General features: G+C 37.1%; 1 protein-coding gene across 6 annotated transcripts in view; it reads right to left on the bottom strand.

Annotated features, from left to right (window-relative positions):
- The window catches only part of FBXL7 (F-box and leucine rich repeat protein 7), a 313,883-nt gene that overhangs the window by 109,831 nt on the left and 180,821 nt on the right, over positions 1-23,231 (bottom strand). The window contains exon 1 of one of the 6 annotated variants that reach the window (XM_032711603.1): positions 22,242-22,359. The exons of the other annotated variants lie outside the window; for them this stretch is intronic. The gene's annotated coding sequence lies outside the window, so the exon portion shown is untranslated. Of the gene's footprint in view, positions 1-22,241; positions 22,360-23,231 lie in introns of those variants that run through there. 6 annotated transcript variants of the gene reach the window in all.

The raw sequence follows: 23,231 nt of genomic DNA, 5'->3' as shown, positions 1-23,231 counted from the left end.
TTGATTAAACTTATGACAGCAATTCCATACTTTACACTGAGCCAAGAGTCCTGTACCTATCATAGAATCCTAGAATATGCTGAGTTGGAAGGGACCCATCAGGATCGAGTCCAATTCCTGGCCCTGCGCACGACACCCTGACAAGTGCTAGCCAAATGCTTCCTGAATTCAAGACAGGCTGTGACCACTTCCCTGAGGAGCTGGTTCTTCTGGGGGAAGAACCTTTTCCTGATATCTAACCTAAACCTCCCCAGATTCAGCTTCATGCCATTTCCTCAAGTCCTATCACTGGTCACAAGAGTGAAGAGATTGGTACTTGCCCCTCCATTTCCCCCACCATGAGGATGTTGAAGACCACAATGAGGTCTCCTCTTAGTCCTTCTCTGGGCTGAACAAACCCAAGTGACCTCAGCTGCTCCTCATAAGGCCTCCCCCTCCAGACCCTTCACCATCTTTGCTGCCCTCCTTTGGACGCTCTCTAACAGTTTAATACCCTTCTTATATTGCGGTGCCCCAAACTGCACAAAATTTTGAAGGTGAGGCTGCCCCAGTGCACAGCAGAGTGGGACAATCCCCTCCCTCAACTGGCTGGCGATGCTTTATCTGATGCCCCCCAGGACATGATGTGCTCCTGGCTGCCAGGGCACTACTGACTCATATTCAACTTGCCATTGACCAGGACCCCCGAGTGCCTTTCCATGGCATGGTTTTCTAGCCTCTTGTTTCCTAGTCTATACATACAACCAGGGTTGCCCCATTCCAGGTGCAGAATCCAGCACTTGCCCTTGTTAAACTTCATATGGCTGGTAACTACCCATCTCTCTCCAAATAAATATGTACCAGTGCCTTTTTCATTTCCTCATGAGTCTATGTAGCAAGTAAAGAACATTTTCTGAAGAAGGGTAAATCCTCTAACTGGAAGTGAGGCCCTGACCATACTATTTACTGCTTACCTCCTTCAGACTACAAAACGTGTAGAGGGATCAACTGATTAAAAAGACTACACACATGCATAAGTGTACACACATACACACGACACCCCCTCCAGTCCCTCTTTCTCAAACAAAGCCATCTTCAATTCATTTCTTTGGATCCTAATGACATTAAAACATGAATACACAGGAACTCTAAAATTAGAATACAAGAAAGTATTGGATACAGTCAATACCAGAAAAATTATTAAATTGGAGCAACTCAGCTAAACATCTCTGGTCAGGTTTTATTACACTGCTTCAGTAAAAAAGTGCTGCTTCGGTCAATAAATTTGACTGTTCAAATAACATGTCGCATTTATTCAAGGTTGCACTGGTGAGAAGTCATCTTTGTCAGATAAGGAAAGGTAGCAAGGGAAGCATGAAGTGCTCTCCTTTTTGGTACAGGAGGAGACACTCTCATTTTTCTCAGGGGTTAAAGAGAAGTGGTAAGTTAGTACTACCTATGCTCTTAGCGCACTCATCAGTTTATATGAAATGTCAAGCATGTGGTATTGCTCACAGAGAATTTTAAATATTTTAATATGCATTGTGTAGTACTTTTCTATGTTCAGTGCAAAAACCTAAGTCTACAGTTAAGTATATGAACAAATGAGACAAATTTATAAAAAAGGAGCATGAGAGTAACTCCTAATACTGGATACTTATGCCACATTATCATGGTGTGGCAATTGTATTTTCCAGTGTCCAAATAAAACTGCTACATTTAAGCCTTTATAATAAAAGCTTACAAATATTTCTTTTGCCTGACATTAATTCACATTTGTATTTTGTAGATTATGTAATATGAGCATAAAAATATTGAGATTAATGGTGCTGTGCCAAACAGACATTTTTGTGTATACCAGAAACATCTAATTATTTTTATCTACATAAGTAATAAACACAGCCTACAGTAAAGTCAGTATTATCTAAAGCATTGCTGCAGCAGAATAATTCTGAACTTGGTGAACTAGCAATCCTGTGTACTGATAGTCATGTTTACAAAGATTAATCACAGCAATATATTTAAGGCATCAATTTACAGCTGAAAAAGCAGGCCCGAAACATTTGACAAAACACCTGCAAAGGTGCAAAGAGTAAGACAAGTTCACCACTTACCACTAACATTAGGGAATAGGATAAGTAATGCTTTAGCCTTGGTAAGACAAATAAGCTTATTTGCCTTACCAAATATATAATTATTTTCCACCCTATTTTCCACAAGTGTCCACTCATCTTAACATTGACTAGGTAATTATTACTATTGCAATATGTCTTCTGCATTGACTATGATTGAGATTGAACCATACCTTTATGAAAAGAAAACTCTGCACCAGTGTTAAGAAAGTGCTGGCATGGCTTACAACCTTAACTAATTATCCACATTGCAAGATTCAGCTCTGATATTAATGACTACATTTTCATTTCATGTAGGTGAAGATCAGGAAAACTGTTTACTTACACACATGATACAACTAAGAAGATACAAAATCTTTTTCTTTACAGTGAGAAGTCATCTTTAGATCCTACACCATGAATATCAGCTTTTACCATAGCATGACTACACGTCTCTCAACAGCCAGCCCTAAAGATCAAAATGCACAAAGCTAACTCACAGTAATAGTAAATCTGAAGTACAGGTGTCAAGTTAAGAATTTCTTAGCAGCTTTTAATTTGTAGGGGGTGGGGGGAGCAGGAATTACCACAAGCAGATTTTAATCACAGTTCAGGAATTGCATTTTCTATTTTGCACCTCCATAAACTCCCAAATTTGGACAAGGCCACAGCTATTTTTAGCAGCTAATTCTCTCAGTCTGACCTGAAGCTACCTAAGGTCTGTAACCAGATGAAGGAAGGACAGAAGGAAGGACAGAAGGAAAGAAAGAAAGATCTTGAAAATTGAATTGATTAAATACTCCTTGACAGTGAATACACTGTATTCAATCACAATTTTTCCCTAGTTAAAACCAGAATTGTATTCAGAGTCTATGCAAAATGCTGTTTCACATTTAAGAAATAATTAGTCCGCAACCAGTTTGGGCTTTTTGGGCCTAATTTCAACTTTTTAAGCTTTCAGTATTTAATGAGTACATAACACAGGGAGGAAAGCAACACTTGTGTTTCACTAAAGAAAATATATTTCAAATTCCACTCTGCATTCTGCATCTATATCGTAAACTTCATGTTTGCATACTTACACACCCATAAAATTATTACAGTGTAATAGTTCAGTGTATTGTGATACTAATGAATAACACAATATCTGCAGTGGAGAAAAAAGAAATAATTTTTTTTTCTTTGAGAGATTTTAGCAGTTCTTTCTCACCAAGTGATTTTAGGTTAATTACAATATTATGGAAGATATATGTATTCTCTCAGTTATTTTTTAAGTTAAGGAGCTTTATTACTTAGTATTTTGAAACTGTTGCTTATTCATCCTAGAGTGAACATATATTGGAAAGTAAGTTTTGAAACCATTTTGGTTTTATTGAGCAAATATAATTCAAGTCAAATTAATAAATGGTGTAATATCACGTTCAGGATTTCTGCATTTATTTTTTGTGCTTGTTAAAAAAAAAAAGCTTATTATTCGAAACATTTAAACATCATGGAGAGTGACTTTGATTTGAAAAGAAACAAAATAGTATCTTAAGGTAGCCAAGAATTTATAGGTAACTATGTTCTATTGGTGTCTCACAATCTTCAAGTTGCTTCCCAATTTAACGCAAAGAAAACAATTGGCATTAATAATTTAAGCTTGCTTTTTGCACATTTTCAGGGATGTGTTCATTCTTAAAGTAGTTGTTTCTGAACTGAAACGCAGTGATATTATGACAATGCAATTGAACCAAATGAAGGTGGCTTACACTTGCTTAATTAAGAGTGACAGATAATCTTAGCATTCAGTATAAGCCTAAGACACACAGAGCTATCCAACTCAGGCCCCCTTCTTCTGCCTTTGACTAAGTGTGAATCCTTTAAAGGAAACATTTGGCCTGAGATTTTAACAGGAACAGCTAATTCTTCAGAGTCAACTTGGTACTTCACTTTTCAGAAAGAAATTCCCACATCCTCTTTTCCTCTTCCCTCCAGTGGAATCCTCACAAGGAATGACACTGGGCATCCAAAAATGCTACTGTTCCCCTTCCCCCACTTCTCAAACACTACTTGGCATATTTGGAGATAACAAAAAGCTCATGAGCAAATGACTTAAGAAAATTTAAGCTCTGACCTTCCATCACTCCAGGGCTGGAAGCTGGGGAATAGTCAAGTGGGGAAAGGCGCTTGCTGTCCACAACTGTGAAGTTTTACAGGTCAACTGACCATACGACCTTAAAGTTGACAAATTTACCTTCTTGCATAAAGCTGTAATATACAGGTAAGGAGAGACCATAAAAGCTATGTAACAACAAGACAGAATACTGGAATTAAGGGAAAGCATCTCACACCTACCTATATGTCCTTAGGTAGCTCATTTAAGCCTAACTCCTGGGAGACAATTATCTGAAGAAATGGTTATATGGATAAATGTTGCTTAATTTTAGAGACCTCATGATGGATGGACAAAGAACCAAAACATCACATGTTCAGGTAATATGTAAAAATATTCCACATTCTCTCTTGGAAAGCTTAATGTTTTCCAAACTTGCTTGTGTTCCCAAAACCCTAAAAGCAGGCATCCACATTCTGCATGAAACAGTGCTGTTGCCGATGTTTAAAGTCTCTTGTTAAATCTCTCCCATTTTATAGCTAATCACATTTTTATAGCAGGCATGAAGCACTCTACAAGGCCCTTGCTGAGCTGTTCCTGTAAATCAAAACCTTATTCCATCATTCTGCTTGCTGGCAGCAGAGCAAGGTTACTTTTACCATTTATGGTTGTAAAACCCATCCAACTTTTTCCCCCCTTCAGTTGCTGCCTTTTTTCCACTATTCTTTCCTTCTCTGTCTCGCTCCAAGAAAGATATTCCAAGTTCAGCTAAACAAGTTCAGGACTCATCTATAAGCTTTTTCTTGTCTTCCAGTACACTTACAACCTCATGAAAACATCTAATGAGAAGACAAGTGAAACACTAATACAGTATATTTAGGTCAAGAGCCTTCTTCCCACCTTAAATTGCACGAAACACACCAAAGCCACACAAGAACAGCAGTAACTCAGAAGCTCTTTGCACTAAGTTATCGCTACGTGGCCCATACATATACTAGCTCATAAAATAAGGCCCAAATCAGACTGGAGGTGCTCAGAATGACACTTTAACACTGATATAAACACTTGGTTCAACATATGAGCAAGAATGAAGAAACATAGCTAAACCTTACTATTTGACCCACCTATAATCAGCGACCACGTTCTGCAACGAAGCAAGCTTAAGAATGGGGGGGGGGGGGAATTCCTAGTTTTAGATATGTTGTCCCATTACAAATACCCTTCCTAGCACGTAGGTTACTAAACTAAAACAGCCTCTATTTACAATGACCACAAACTGAAACACCAGATTCAGTTTCTTTTTCTTGCCAGGTCTGATTCTGTTCTTCCCCTCTCCAACTCAGAGCTGGAGCATCCTGCCACAGAAACAGGACTGTCTCTCCCTTCCACACACCTCCACAGGGCACATGATAAACACAGTCCTGTAAGAAGCTTCTATGCTGCATGGAAGAACAAGGATGTACACTGGAAACTCCTGAATTTTCAGCTAGAAAGGACTCTAGCCCACATTGCATATGGGATAAGTCAGCACACACACAAATCATTACAGAGATGTTATAAACAGAACACACGCCTAGCTCCAAAAGCAAAGCAACTCTGCTGCTTAAAAATGAAGTTTAAGCGCTCTAGTGCTTTTTCCAACTGACTTGAAATCCATGCTGTTTCACAGAAATATGGATACATTGTATGGACTTAATCAGATTTATCTGAACATCAATAACAACCTCTATTTGGTTTAAAATCATCCTTTAAAAGTGTCAGCCTATTGTATAAAATTTGATGTTCAAAAGAAATTCAAGCATAGCTCATTCTTACATTTAATTCCTACAGTCATCACAGCATGGGATTTGCTGCAAAAGAGAAATCAGCACTGAAAGCTACTGGTCTTTAAGCTTAACACTTCCTGAGTCTTATAGGTGAAATGAACAAACTACACAGAACATGATGTACACATGTACAAAAAAAGGCTTTCTGAGGAGACTACTCACACATTAACTGAGTGGATCATGACAACAAACTGGTTTGTGTACCCACATCGCTCCATTCTTTTGCCTCAAGCAAAAATCTGCAAGCAATCAGTAAAAATGATGCAACTACCTGCTTATCAAGTGGGTTTGGTTCTTCTGATTTCTGGAAGCATGCCCTAAATAATGCTGCTCACTTAAAAGATGTTTGATTTTGTGCATAATTTATTGTACATATTCTATGCAGATGTGAGTATAACTAACTGTTGTTACTATTTTCCACCTGGATATTCACAATCGCTGTACTGATTAATGGCTCCATAACTATTACATCATTCCTGACTTCATCCCTTATAGTTAAGCATATTTCATGAACAACAGAACAGAGGGTAATCAAAAGAAACCAATTTTCAAGGACATAAGTTCCTGACACATAGACCACCTGCATGAGGTGCTCAAAAAATCTTTGCATCCTGAACTCAAGGGCAGGATAAGGGAACTTAAGCTTTGGAGTAAGAGCTGGGTGCTAGGCATTAGGGAAATGGTTGCACACAATGAGAGAAAGGGAGGGAGAGGAGCCATACAAAACCTCATTTTGTTTGCAGAAATTGCCTCATTCCCCTGAGCCCAGTAGGACAAGGTACTAAGAAGTGAAGCTTCCTTTCACCCAGAGAGTGAGTCCCTGGGGAGGAGCCACAAAGAACAATGCCTATGAGGATATCTCCCTGCTTGCATTCTTTGTTATTTTTTTGCAGAACTTAAACTACTACTAAAAATTACTGAAGTCACTGCAACAATCTCCTGTTCACTGGCTATCCAACACAGAGGTCCTCACAACTGCTACCTTTACCATCCTGCCAGGGAGAGAAGGTAGAATATCCACTGAAGCACAAGAACAGAAGAAATTAGGTTGCCTGCAAAAAGTTCCTTGCACTTTCTGGTAAGAAAGTTCAACACAGTCATCCTCTCTCATGCTTAATATAATTAACTACAGATGAATGCCTTCGAGAGCTCATCAACAAAGGCAAAGAAACTTGCTATAACCTTTCAGCTCCATAACAGCCCTCCTATCCCAATGGCAAACCAAATCAAACACAGATTGTTTGTTCTTCAAAAAATAAAGGTCAGATTACAATTTCATGGTAAGATGAATAAATATCTGCAATAACACTATGAAGTCAATGGAGATACCCTGGATTTGCACACAAAACCTGGCTCTTTGTATTCCAAATTGCTAAAAATGTGGCTGACATCGCAACATAGCACAGTAGCTGGAAGATTTGAAGAAAACTCTACTTAGATATGTTTTCCTGAGCAAAAAGAACATAAGGCTAGATTCAAATCCTACTGTCAACATAGCAAGGGTCAACATTAATATTTTTTTCTCGTGTAATGAATTGTCAGAACTCAGCTACACTGCTGTCCTATTATCTCCTGGGAGGAAGGATAAATTGCTTAATAAAGTTCTTTCCAAAAACAGTCTTCAAAAGGAGAAACATCTGCTATGTTCATTAGTCACTATTTGGCCTGAGTTCAGTAGTAAGGCAAACTACAAACCCACTTCTTTCTCTTACCTAGAGAAGTCATAGCAAATGGGACCCTACGTTCACAGAAATCATAGCTAATTGAAAGAAAGATGGCTGTGAAGTTTACAGATACACTTTGTTTCCTGTTTGTTCACAACAGAATGAGAATACATTCGTACACACTATGATCTAATTGCCACAGAAACCAATACGATTTACAGGAGACATGGAGGTTCAGGTAGGCCAAAATATTTTTAAATATGGCATTTAAGAAACCCAGCATATATATATTTTTATTTAAAGTATGTTAAGCATTAGTTCAAAAATTTAAGCCCATAACCGTGCAAAAACTAGAAAGAGTTGCAGAAATCAGGAAATGTGAATTAGTCTGAAACAAAGCTGGGAGCTAAATCCACGTGCCAGAAGTTTGGATCTGACTCTTCTGGTCAGTTGTCTGTGCAACTGGACTGACCACTGTTGGAATCATATGCTTTTTTCGCATTTAAATATACTAGAAGAGTTGTAAAGTCAAGCCCTACAGAGTTGGAAAATAAACATCAGAGGCCTATTAGTTTTTCTCCTTTTCCTCCACATTGGACTATACTGAACAGTAGCCATTTACAAGACAAAAAATTTTGGTTTTTTTTACCCTTCATTCAAGAGAGAGAAGTACACATGACATGCATGAGGCACATCACAACTGTGTGATGAGATGAGATAATTAATGGGCTGGTTAAATCATAGCAAAATCCACAACAGGAGTTTGCTGTTGTGATGCTCTGTATTCTAATACCAGGAGTCTAGATATCCCCTAAGAAAGTCCCTAAAACTGTGGACATCTTTCTGCACACATGTAATATGTTTTCACATCGAATTTAAGATAAAATTAAGGACACTTGACAATGTCAAAGTTACTTGGCTGTTATGTCATCACTTCACCTCTAACAACCCCTTAGGTAACTTCAGAGTACTTACATGCAATCTGCCCCAAAGCTGTCTTGATACATCAAAAAGACAGGCAAATACGGTTCTATCTAAAATATGCTGTGAGGACTACACCCGAAATACTGGTAGCACAACTAGAACGACCACAAAAAATAATCAGTAGCTCCTTGAGCAAGCACCATCTGGTTTTAATATCAGTTAAGGCAGAAAAGCTCCAAAATGAAGATTTTTAGAAGACACTGCATCTAACTGGGAGGTTTCCTACCCTGTCCCACTGTTCCTGACTAGGCAAGGATTCTTACCATTTGGATTTTTATTCTTATCTTCCTTCCCCCTTCAGATATCTGTTCAGCTTCCTTTTCACAGATGGCTGTAAAACACAAACACTTCCCCATACAATGGCTTCTTCTAATTTTTTAGTGTTTGGAGGTTTGGGGTGTGAATGCAGGGAGGGTGAGATTTTTGTGTTGGTTTTTTCCCTTCTTCACAGGTTGTTCACCCTTGCTTGCTAATTTTCTCTGCTTCCTCAGTCCACACCACAGCATCTGTGCAAGCAGTAGAGGGATGACACCGGGGAATTAGGAAGCAGTTTTTTTGATACGTTCTAATACTTTTGCAAACAATCCTAGATTGTGTTCATGGTGACACCAAAGGTTTTAAAGGCATAATTCTCATTAAACACAGTCAAAGTGAATGTTATGGGGTTCATAACTCAACATAATTTGGATCAGGCCCCTCAAGGACACACACATAAAAAAAAAGCTGCAACAAGATAGCAATCATCATCAAAAAAATGCCAAGAGAAATGTACAGTAAACTAGACAATCTTTTGTTTTACATTCCTACATAGATTATCCTTCCATCCTAAGGATTTTAAGGTTACAGAGAATGAAATTATGACATTCAGCATCTAAAATCTGGAAGTAAATTCTAACTCTACTAAACTTTACAGTGAGGTTAATGTCCTCAGACATTTTAGTCAGAGCTTACAAACTTTGATAAGCTCATTTTACTAACTGGAGACTCTAACAATCACCTGACCTTCATATCTATAGCAAATAGTGATCACTTTTATTTACATATATTTGCTCTAGCAAAACAGTTTATTCATTTACTATGCATCATACTTTCAATGAGCTCCATAACAGGTTCACTACTTCCCACATACAGGAGAGCATCTAAGTTCTGTTTTATGTCTCATGTTTATACAAAGAGAAGGCCAAGTAATTTTTTCCCCATGTGCCTTTCTGCTAGATTTTACTAGAGTTTTAATGCCTATAAAAGTTGACCCAACAACAGAACAGGTAGAATAAAAGAAGGGTTCCTGGAGACCTTTACAAAAATTCTCAGCCATTTCAAGAAAACTACCTTGGCAGTTATATTGTCAGAGATGCTTTTCCAGCCTGTGAGGTAATTCAAATCTCAGTTTTCTTTAGGCTACTATTCTCTAAAGGGAAAATCCAGAATTTTGTAGTAAAACTGGAATGATGTTCTCATAAGCAGGCATAGTCTGAGTCTGTCCACAGTATGAGTACACTCGATTCATAAAAGACAATCAATTTCCAATTTACAGGTTATAACTAGCACTATAAAAAAAAATACTCATTTGTGAACAAGTCCAACGTGACAGCAGACAAGAGATAGAGTCTGCAAAATTCCCTTTTCATTTTTAGTTCTTCTATTTCACAGCAGTGTTAGCTGTTAGTTGTAAGTATATATAAGACTTAAGTATTAGTCCTACAAATGTCTAGGCCAATCTTTCTTTCCTTCATGACTCAGCAGAGACACCAGAACTTAGCATAGTCTAGCTCACAAGAAAATGTGATCTAATATTAAAATCTAATTCTCTCATTCATAGCAAGCATGGACAAGATCTTAATACTTTCTCTTTGCAGTAATTTCTGTCTGTGTTCCAAGACACTTGTTTCTTCTTCCTTTCCCAATCTTATCCTAGACTAAGAAAATACAGATCTTTCAGTGACTTCCCTTAGAGGTCAGGTTTTCTGGACTTCAGTCTTGTAGTGCCTTGAACTTACTCAAATCATTACCCTTCTAATGAAGTACACTCACAAACCCTCAAAACTACCACCAAGATGCTTCTTAAAGGTAAACAGATAGCTTAAAATGCAAAGTACTTCAAGTTCAATATAGGCAGGAGCTCATATATTGTACTTTAGTACTTTGAAAATGAAGGAAAGATGAAGGAAGGCATTTGAAATGCCAGTGTGAAAGAACTCTGAAATTACTTCGTTTACATAAGCTTGCTTTCTTAAGACACTGTAGTACTTGTTGCCACCTCTATACAAAATGGCAGTTTTTACTTTAAATACCACAAGCTTTTGTGTGTCAACCAGAATGGCTGGGCCTAGCTTGGTCCCTTCTTCCTTAGCAAGATTACTGAAATGCCACCTAAGTTTTGTAGGAATGGACTTCATTGATTACAAAGGTACTTGCCTCGTGACACCCGATGGACCACATCTATCTGAGGGCAGAAACACCTTTAAAAAACCCCATGGTGTTAGAAAGCGTAGCACGGGACAAACCAAGCTATTTCACTCAAGTTTGTTTTGGCAGATTTTCAACTCTCTAGTCTATTCTTGCCTAGTTTTCACACACGAGACCTGGAACAATTCCATTTATCAAGTCTACTTCGATAGAGCATAAGTTGGCCCCTAAAATAAGACAGAGAAAAAGAAAAAGGAAAAGTAACGCAATTCAATACTGTTAACAACTTTCTCACTATAGTTTTATGTATGCAGGACAAAAAATGCAAGGTAGACAGGGGAACAAAAAAGACTACTTTTCAAGTCATGCTACTTGGAATAAGACAATGTTAGCCAAATATGAAAACCTCTTTTTGTGAAAAAGTCACCATAATATCTCTGAATAATTTTCAATTAAGCTAGAAAAGGCAAATATACTTATTTCCCATAGTCTGAACCAGACAGTTGCTAGCACTTCTCCTAAGACTGAAGAGCTTCCAGTCACGTACATTATATTTATATATATTAACAGAACAGCTATAATTACATATATACCATATATCCAGCATATATCCACTAATGGAAATATAAAATTACTCTGTGTTTCAAGCAAAAGCTACACTTCACTTTACACTGTCTTTCAAGGGAAGCTTCTTTTTTGCAGTACCTGTGCTTGCTTTAGATACTACCAAGAAGCAGTTACCAAATATGTACACTTGGGTATCTATTCATATAAGAAGAGCTTTCCAATTGAAGAATTTTTGTAACAGCTTAGAAAAAAAAATGAAGAAAAAAATTGGCTAATCACTGTCATGCATTGAACTTGAAATAGTAAAGCAAAATCCTTACTCTATTTTGTAATTTAACTTGGACAAAACTCAGCTTCCATTTTATTCTCAGACATTTCTGTAAACCATAACCAAGCTATGATCAGTTTTAATTAAGTTAATGGATTATAATAAACTACCTGAAATTACATAAATCCTTTTCACTAGGGCCTGCATTTGACTTTTACAAACCAGTTTAGTTTGGCAGACACTTATATCTACTAAATGGTAACAGCAAGAATAAAAAAGCAATAAGAATGATGACTTTTTATATCTTAAAATTATCTCCATTAATAAACATACCATGCAATAATTTTAATGGTGTACTTTACAAACCTTTAAGAAGGAAATCGTATTCTTATAATCATGAAATTCCCAAAGCAATTTTGCTGAGCATCTTTAAGTACTACTACAAGACATGCCACCCATCCTGTTGTATTTTTTCTTTGCTACCCAGCTATCAAATAGAGCACATGCTCTAAGTCAGTCTTGTGCTCCAAGCTTTCAAAGTATAATACAATCTAAGGCAGAGCCTTAACTTGATTTAGATTATCAAATTGATGGATACCTGTTTATTCAAACTATAAGTTTTTTACATATAGAACAAAGTATATCTATACTTAATGAGCCATTAAAAATGGCCATTAAAAACCTCACGATTTTACATCTTGTTAGTTTGCCTTCCATGGCAGACAGTTACCTGTTTCATTTGTGGGTGAGGAAATGGACTGAAATGATAAATAACAGCTTCAAGGAATGGTTTCTAAGACTTACAAGCTCCTTGATTCTCCCCAGAACAACGCCTTTTTCAGTGGAGATGTCACTATAACAGAAGTTTCTATGTAAGGGTTCAGAACTTTTACTATCAATACCAGAAAAAAAAGCAAGCCCATTGTCAGCAAGCTTAAGTTCACAACTGGACTCTGTACTTCATGGAAAAATTTCAAGGTCTGCAGATCAACAAGTTGATATTCACAGTACATTACTTCAACTCTGTTAACTGCTTTGGCAAGCAGTTAGTCCTTTTACAGTCATCAAGAAGTACAGATAATAATTCTTACACTCTCCCTTCTCGGTCTACACTACGTGCTTGATTAATGACTGACTCATTTCACCAGTAACATAAATCAACATATCAGGCAGGGAAGCCATGGAAAATTGTTTGCCTATCAGTAGAAATTAAAACATACGAATTTGTACAAAGATTAAGCTTACAAAAGATGGGACAAAAAATATGCAGCAGGACAACACATCAGTAACTTCCCAGCACAGGAGGTCTTCTGGAAAAGCTCTACTACTCTCCGCAACAACAGGGAGTAGTAGCAAAGTCTCAGTAACAGCTAGTATTGCAAGACTGCAATCAGATGCTTTTCCCTGTGTTAGAAGGATAAACAGGCGACATTTTCAACACCTGAACTCATCTACTTCTGGTGTACTCATTTTCAAAGTTTTTCACCCAGAACAACTCAAGATTAAGCCACTCAGTTTCAGCTTTACTTCTCAAAACAATTTAACCAGACGTTTAAATTATCCAAGACAGAAGTTTAACTGCTCCTAATAATTTAATAAGCTTCAGAGCATGCAGCAGGTAGATCATGGTGATCACTGATGGCATTCTATATTAGATTTACAATTCTGAAGCCCTTTTATGCTTATAGAAAAACCAGATAAGGTTTTTATTTCCTTCTTCTGTGCACAATATTTGGTGAAGAACAGTCACAGTTGTTACTCCAGCAATCAAGCCTATTTTTCTGCTTGTGAAAGTAGATTAATTAATTTACAACTGCCATTGCTTGTTAAGGCATTTCTTGCTGAATAAGTGCACAATATGGGATACAATTTCATTTCAGGTGAGACTTCAAAACCCAAAGCCTATGGCTCCAGAAAAAAAAAGGGAAAAGGAAAAAAAAAACACACGCATTTTTTAAATGAAGTAACATTCAAGTCTAATTTGCAATTGCACAAAGTTCTGCCAAGCAATTCCATTTAATTTTCATCTCCTGCAGGCAGTACTCCTTTCTTTCGTCCGTGTGAAAATGGAGTAGGATAGCCAGCAGGCGGGGTTTTTTCAGAGAAAGACATCAGCCACTACTCCACACCTCCAACCCTCTTGTCAGCTGAGACAGCTGGCATCAAAGGCTCCACGATCACCGATTTCTCCTGCTGGCCAGCCAAAACCCAACAGCACAACAGAACTAAGCACAGTCCCTAAACCAGTCTTCTCAACCAAGTAGAGCAGACAGTAGGTCTCCAACCTAACCTTCATACTGAGTTCAAAACTGAGACTCCAGAGCTTTGCTCACTCTCAGCTTAAGAAGTTTTGACTATATTACATGAAGCACATGCACAGCTCTGAGGGCTCCAGAGAAACTGGTGACTCATTTGCCTTTAATCCTATGAATGCAAACTGCCAAGAATGCCCTATGGTTCCATAGTTAACCATGGTTTAGCCAAGTCATTTGTCTAGCTATCATTAAAAAAATTAAGGTCTTCACACTAAGCAAACTCCAGGCCAGACAAGCAATGCAACAGAACAGGGCTGTGCACACCAGTGGCTTCTGACTCGCACACAACCGATGGTCCCTCTCGCTCTAAACACATAAAACTCAGTGCAGCCATACTTTATACATCCTTGGAGAGGATTAATTTAATTTTGATTTCCTCTCTGTGTTTGCTTTGGAAGTTTGCAGCTTGAGCAATATATATACGACTGAAGTTTGGCAGCAAGCAGCCTGTACTATGATGTATATCATTTCAGCCTGGCAAGCACATTCAGGAAAATAACAAGCTGGCAGTGAGGACAGCTTCATCTCACATTCAGAAAGTGGAAGACTGATGCAGGAATAAGAAAAAGCAAGACATTTCCCAGGGGGTGAATTTAAGAGGGATGGAGTCTGGTATCGCCCATGTGACCAAGGGAACATAGTGCTCAGCAAAACAAGATGTGATTGTGACACAGGAAGAAGTGGCAGGCGTACAGGTCTTTAAACCCATGGCCTTTCCATCATCAGACAGGTTTCTAGTATATTGGTTACTGGTATCTTCCAAAGTTTGCCAGAACAATGGTAAAATCAGGGCCATGCAAAGAGGTATTGTTGCCACAGGAAAGCAGACAGAAATAAAAGAATTTTGCTGGTTTGACTTCCATGTTTTTACACAGCTGAAATGCATTTGCTCAGCTGAGTTCTGTGGTACATCCCTACAATCATACACTCCAACTTATTCATTAAGAAGGCATTATTGCCTGGAACAAAATTATCCATTCGTCCTGACACAGATCTTGTTCCAAGGATTTCCCAGCACTCAAGGATTCTTCATTGTGTACAAACTCAAAATTGTCCAAAAAGTAAATCTATTACTGTTTCAATAGTGTACCAGTCTTCTAGCATTTCAAGATTTCCATGTACCTAGAACTGGCAAGGTTCCTTTTATTAGACCTCTATATTGGTTAATCAAGATTATGTTGTTGCTTCCACCAGAAGCTTTCTGTAAAGTAACACAAGTGCTGGAATGCAATGGCCTATATACCTTATAGTCTTGTTATCACTGCTTAGCTGTGTGTTACCCCTACATATGAAACGTAAACTTACTCCTACCTTTTTAATATTATACAGCACAGAAGCTTTATTTTTAACTTCAGGTTTACTATCTTTGCTATCTTTTGTCATCATTGCTTCCTTTTCCCAGTCTAAATTCAGTGCCTTTAGTTTGAGCAGTCCCTTCCCTCCCCAAAATAAAATTCAGTTTGGTATTTCCATGATATAGCACCAAAAGAACTTGTGGCAGAAGTGGCAAAAAAAATTAAATCATAGTTCATTGAGACTCAAGTCACAAGCTCAATACCAAAGCTAAGTATGACTGTTCCTATAAAGTTAAAATATTAGACACAGAAGAATTGGACTTATCAGGTTCAAATCAAAAGTCAGTCAAAAGTTCATTTAAAAAAAAAAAAAAAAAAAGGAAGGGGAGGATAAAAACTGTTTAAGATCATTGTAAGTTTCCTACACAGTATTTCACCCAGGCCCAAGATACAACATGCAGTGTTCAAACACAGAGAATAAGACCACGTATTTCAACACCTATATATAAATTTACTTTTTATTTTTAAGCCTTTGCCATCAAATGATTCGTGATTTGAATATTTGTATCTGAAGACCACCCTACTCTGGATATGTAAGGAAGCATCATTTACAAGATGGTGCAACATAGTTAAACACCTAGTTTTCCCTGGCCTTGTTCTGTCAGTGTACAATTCTTTCCTCAAGGAAAAAAAGAAAATGTTGATTTTTCAGCTACCTCCAGATGTTTAATGGCAGTCAGTCTGACCACTACCTGATAGCTTCAAAAGCTTCAGCTAACTTGTACAGCCCCACTAAGAAGAATCATCCTAAATGCATCTGGCATGGTAAGCAAAGGCATCATGTCACCCTTCCAGAGCTCTGCATAGGATGCCCCAAGATGTGGGGGCAGGAGTGTCCTTCATTTGGATGAAGTTAACACAAACATAACGTACAAATGAGGAAGTTAAACTAGCATGGCAATAAAACAGCACAGGAGCCTAATTACTTCCAAGTCTAGTAGAAGATCTAATTCTGAGCTGAGCAAGCCATTAACAGACCACAAGATTTGCCCACAAAACTGGGTCAGAATTGAAAAGATTATAGTCCAAGGAGAAGCAAATTTTTTCTGTGGATATTTGGACCACATTACTATTAAAACATATTCGGAGTCAGAACAAAATTGATGTTACTTGTTTAACTTTCAAAAAGCAACCAAGGCAACAAAACCTTTCTAGCTTTTGAGTAAACACACACACCACGAACTACTGCAATATAGTGTGTAATGAGGTGAGGTTTGGCAACATGTTCACAGTTTAGCATTCTCCCATGCCAAATGTCTTGAAAATTCCAATACACGCACAGATGGGAAGAGTTAAAGCTCATCCAAATCTTGAATTTAGTTTCCTGGACACAACTAAATGAACATGAACATAAATAAATAACCCCCAACACACAAATAGCATATTAGCATCTAAAATACACACATTTTTCTTGCTACAGAGAAATGTGTCAGGACACAAATGGAGACAAATATCACTGACAGCAGTGCATTTCATATCAAAGATGATCTTGGTCCTAAGGTTAAAAGTAGCTGACAAACATACCTCAGATTTTCACTTAATTTTCAGCTATTTTCTTTTCATAGAGGCTTTGTGTAATGGTTTATTACTAACACTAGGGTATTATTTTACTATATCTCTTTAACAAAGGAATAACTGTTTGATGAGTTTAGTCCAGTAACAGCTTCTTAGGGAAGACGGGTGGATTTTTAAACCTTACAGGGTCTCTTTTCTAGTGTGAGTTCTTTCAAGAACAGCTCAAGCAGCTGGAAACTTCTTGATGGGATATATCTGCAAGGTTCAATGACTTCCTCGGATATTGACTGAACTCCTTCAAAGCTTTGAAGAAATATGGTCTTCCTTAGAACTTGAAATTAATGACACTCTTGAATTTAGAGTAAAAGTATAATTTAACTCAATACAACAAGCAACCTTTTCAGATTGACATGTGAACTATTTTTTAGACACACTCTCTCAATCCCAAGATAAATATCATCAAGTTTCACATAGAGTTAATGACTTATCTTTTGGATTAAGGAAGCCTATCTGGTTACCCAAGCAACATCAGTTTTCCAGGCAGATATCAGATTCCAAATATTCACCATGATTACATTTGCTGTTAACTAAACCATCTACTACAAAATGCTTGTTTCTCTGGCCTGAACTGGCTAACCATTCACGTAAAGAGACAATTTCCATGAAGGGGCCCAAAGGAAACACTTTGTCCTTTCCACAGTATCTGAGTCTGCTAAGTTAATAAGCATAGTAGATCATACTGAGCAACAGACAGTAGAATACAAAGGTTTGGTCACTCATACTTTCAAACACATTCTTCTTTTTTATGACTTTGCAGATAATACAATCTGTTTTTCAGTTTCTTGCACCTAGTTTTACTGCTTGCAGTTCCAACTACAGTCCTCTTTTCTCCCCTTAGTCAGGCAAATAGTTTAGCTACTATTTAGTTATGGTTTTATTATTCTTCATTCCCAAATAGTCCAGAATATCACATATTTAAAGATGGTTGCTTCAATTTAGGACCCAGAAATCTTAAACAGTAACAAGGTCATGGCATACTGTCCTTCCATGCTCATCGTATTTCCAAGATAAATGAGAAAAGATCTTTCTCTCAGACAGGGATATATAAGGAGTTGCTCTAGTATCATATGTTCCAATTTCTACAAAATTAGCAGATGAAAACTTAAGCAGCATAGAAGTAATTAAAGTTCTGAGTTAAAGCATAAATGAAGGATAAGAAAAATACTCTAATAGTTTTGGCATTAATTTAACACCAAATTCAAGATGTTACCCTTGTGTTTCTTTGGCTTTAGGCTCCTGTCCACACCGGAACTGGAATAACCAATAACAGAAATTAGGACATAACATAAATTACATCAGATCTGAGCCTTGTTTTTTCAGTTCACACCAGCATTTGTCTGCTAATTCAAAATGGACATCTATCAATAATCATGACAAGGACCAAATCTTGTGTTTGCTTCTGAATCCTTCCAATCTTCTCCTTATAAGCAATATTTTTAAAAACAACTGGTATCATCACAGCGACACATGAAAATATTAGGTGTAGGTGAGTATTTCCTGTGTGGTTTTGAGTTGTGGGGTTTTTTGTGTTTGGTTTTTTTTTTCCCTACATACAAAGGCATATTCTAAACAAAATTAAAAGTATGGAAAGTGTTAACACATCAAGGTAAGAAAATATCAATTCGTCTTCATCCCCAATAGCTATTTAACAGGATTGGTGAAATCTGAACCCAGTGACTGAACGGTAGTGCTGTTATTTTGAGTTGGATACACTTTCATTGGGGGTGACATTCTCAGCATTGTCCAGCAAATATTCAGATTCCACTAAATGCTACAGGAGTCCGTCTTCCTTATTTAGACAGTGACAGAAGTGATCTTTACAAAACACTGAAGAATATAAGCAGATTTATCATTCATCCAATGGCTTATCAGAAGAAAGAAAAATCTTCCTTGAGAATTGTTTTTCCTCAAAACATATTTGTCAAGTAGTCTGCCAAATTAGGAGCACTAACTGACACTTACTGATGTCAATTCTTTTAACTGGAAGTAGCAAAAGCATATTCAGAATATTGAGAATTTTAGCCAGGTACAGAATATTTTTCCATTAAAACTAGGCACATCAGCTTCTTGATTAGTGTTACATGCTTTACATGGCAAAAACTTTCAAAATACAAAAGCAAGGCTGGATAGAAAATGTGTAGTACAACTGAATCTGAGATAGAAGGGTATTAAAAGAAATTTGAGAAAGTTAAATCTACAGAAACAATAAAAGGAAAATATACTCACAGCTAAAATCAGATTGAATTGTAATTTTGCCTCAGACTACAAGAAGTTACTAAAATCTTGTTTCAAAAGCAAAAGAAAAGCAAGAGTAAGAGAGCACAATGGTTTCAGAAAGCAGAGTTCAAGCTTATGGTTTATCTCAGCCCACAATAAAGAAGGGTCAAATAAACATATTTTTTCCAAGTCAGAGCCCACAAAAGGTATCCAATTACAATTTTATCATTTAGACAACATTTGCATCTGTTCTATAAGGAAAACTACTTTACAAGTCCTTCAATGATCAAGGCGAATGACTGTCTGCACGGTGAACAGCTTCTGAAGTTCTGGGTGCCACATTAAGGTTTTATTGCTCAAATGGGAGCTCAAAACCTACCTGACAGGGTTTATCTTAATTGGGGGGGGGGGGGAACATGTGTCTAATAAATAAACAAATAATCAATGTTTACATGAACATACAAATACCTTCAGATTAAGCAAACATCATAGCTGGGAAGAAGAATTTGCTGCTACTTGAGATCCTAGTCCTGGAGATCTTTTAACATTAGTCTTTCAGAGATTCCCACACAGCACTATTTACTTACAATGAACAATGTAAAAAACTTTCCACAAACGACAAATACCTGATAGCACTATAGAATTTCACTCTCTTGGATATACAAGACAGAAGTGGACTTCGTGTTAAGCAAAACCAAGAGCACTAAAGACTAGATTAGGCACTGGTACAACCCAAAATTTCATTATGATAACTCTGATAAAAACTTACAATGGAGATTTATGATATATCCAACCCATTGCAAGCAGCATGACAGGTTACAGTCATCCAGTAAAGCCAAACTTCTTCCCACTCATGTCCATGAAAAGTCTCCATATTTCACTTGTGTGGAGGCTAACAAACTAGCTAATTTAAACTGACTACAAAATCTTACAAACAAGCATTTATAATGCATCTCTAAGGAAATCCTGCCTGCCTTCTGGCAAACCTATGTACACCCAAGAGGCCAGAGTAAGCGAGTAGAAATCTTCTAGCTCGGTATAGCTAATAGGCTGATTGTTTTCGTCTGTTAGGAAAAAAAAAATAAATCTTTTATTTAAACCATTAATATGGCAATTTTACTTTGAGGTTCAAGAGATACAACTCCCAAATCTATCATCACAGTTCAAGATGAAAATCACCCTTAAATATGAAAGGAAGTAGCACAACGTGCAGTCGGTGAACACGCATGAGGCACACCACCACAACAGAAGTTATATGTTCAAGAGTGGCTGATTAAGGCTAGAAGAATATGTAGATGGCTAATCATCAGATTATACTCATGCTTATAACCTTTGTTTATACTTCCTTCCAGCCTAGTCCGCTGTAACTGCCTAAATTAATGATGATCCAGCAGTCAGAATTAAGCATAAGAATTATCCATTCTGGAACTGCCATTTTCATCAGCCAATCTCAAAGGAAATCTGAGGAATGCCAGCAGACACACAGAGATGCTGAACTTGAAGCATAGTAGCAGCCACTGTGGTACAATACCCAGAAAACAAGAACATAATGAGTAAGCAACTCTTGAGCCGATATTACTCAAGCATGCTGCTAGTTTTGGCACTGTTGGCAGTATCAGTCAAAAATTATGCAGTCATTTGGCAAGCTGACATAAAAAGATAAGGTACAGGAAAATAAGGCAGGATATTTTGTGCAGTAAATTTAAACCACAGCATCTTAACAGGGATTGTCAAGTTAAAGCTAAAAAAAAAAAATTACTGTTCCAATTTTATTTCATTATTGCAATCAACTAATCTGGATGAACTTGCTAGTCTCAGTTCATAAATTCTGAAAAATGGATAAACCAAACATATTTAAATATGAATTATCGAGTTATATATATTCTTCAAGCAGTCTTAGGAGACAGTCTAGCATTCAAGAAGGATGGGTTTTAGAGTAAAAAATGCTCAGCAATCATCAGATATTTCAAGATTACCCTACACTTTTCAGAGAAGGAAACTACTTTAGATAGCTGCCTCAGGCAATAACAGAGGGAACAACTAAGTGTCAGAATCTCCCTGTGATAACAGTACTTAAGTAGTTTGGTACAGCATTTTACCCAAAGAATTACATTTGGGATCTTAGATTCCTTAAAATCAGATTTACAGGTAATTGAATAAACCATAATCACTCCTACCAAGCATCAGACCTCACTTAGAAAAGCTAATGCCAGGTTTTTAAATTGGGATCATTTGTCTTTAACTGTACTGTAAGTGCATTTGCTCTGGTAGGTCTCACATTTCAGGCAGCAGATCAAATAAGACTGCAGTTTTACGTACCTTTCCAATTTGTTCTTAGTATTGTTTGGGCAAGTTTTAAACATTTGGCTACAGCATTTCAGTACAAATTAGCCAGAATAACGTAAGGTTTCAATTTGCAGCTTTAACCTTGCCAATGTCCCAACTACTTTTGCCTTATATTTGAACTCTGATTTAAATGCTGATTGCAATTGTATTGTTATAATTAGCAGACCAGTTTTGCAGGAACACTGCCTAGTAGATAGCAAAAGCATATAAAAATGTGGTTAAACACAAAAAAATATTGCCTAACAGCAATCTCCATACTACTTTGTACTTCCACATACTGCTTGAGGTGATTATATTTGCATATGAATTCAGATATGTTGGTTAAAGGAATTTAAATAGTGAGCTCTGTCTATTCTGCCAAAGTGTTTATAGTTTTGGATTTATTAACTGTCATGCTTCTCACCCCTCTCTTATTCTTCCCCAATTTTTTTGGCTTCAAATGATTCTGTTTTGGCACATTCAGTAGTGCAACATTTCACTTTTCTATAAAACTCTCCTGCTAGAAAAGTAACACAAAACCCCAGGAAACTTACCTGGTCTCCAGTTTCACTACCAACTCAAAACAGCCACAGTTCACTTTAAGCCAACTGGACCTCTGCCCAGTTCCAAGCAAGCAGGGGCAAATTCAGGCATTCATATCAACTTCAGACACAGTTTGGTGTACAGAAAGCCTACTTAGACAGTACTTCAGCAGTAGAACCAAAAGCCCAAATACCCAATAAGAGGCTGCAAAGACATGAGGACAGAGATAAAAAGAAAAAGAACTGCCATCAAAAGAATAGAAATTATACATGTTTAAAATTCATCCAGAAAGAACATCTATAGGTTTTCATTTCTGATGCTGGGTTAGTAAGTTTCTAATGTAAAAGAGAAAACGAAAGGAAAAATGGTAAAGAACTGAAGTGAGAAAAGATTTCTTAAGAGGATCAAGAGAGCTCCTTCCATCAAAGGGATCATCAAGAAAATCTAGGGGAAAAACTTTTCTGCAACAGTCTTTTGCCACAATTCTCAACTCAGTGCCCCAAGAGGTTACACAAACCACTCAAAAGCTTCAGTGAAACTCCAGTATACTAAACATAGCTACCTACCTATTTATGTGAATCATAATACACAGAAAGGACATCTATTTGCAAACTGGTTCTCTGAGATTTTTATCTCCCTCTTGACAAAGATCAGTATTACATTCACTTGAATCTCAGTTTGAGCTGATTCTCTATCAGGAACAATTTTACATACCAAAAGCATTCAGTAGCAAAGAACCTGTTCCATCGTCCCAAATTTTTCATAGTGTCCATCACTGTGCACAATACAAGAACTCCTCTTAAATTCATTGAACAAATTAAAAATTACTCGGAGATCCAAAAGATACCTTGTCTTTTAAAAGAATGTGATTATGAAAGCCAAGAGAAACTAAGAGAATTACATCCTTCCTGAAAATATCCTATAATATGTACTTTGTTCCCTTGCTTGTAAGATGAAATGAAAGGCACACAACCCAAATAAATTTGTGTTCAGGAAATAAA

Source organism: Chiroxiphia lanceolata, chromosome 1 (assembly GCF_009829145.1).
Source record: "Chiroxiphia lanceolata isolate bChiLan1 chromosome 1, bChiLan1.pri, whole genome shotgun sequence".
Lineage (NCBI taxonomy): Eukaryota > Metazoa > Chordata > Aves > Passeriformes > Pipridae > Chiroxiphia > Chiroxiphia lanceolata.
This window is presented reverse-complemented; position numbering and strand designations above follow the sequence as displayed.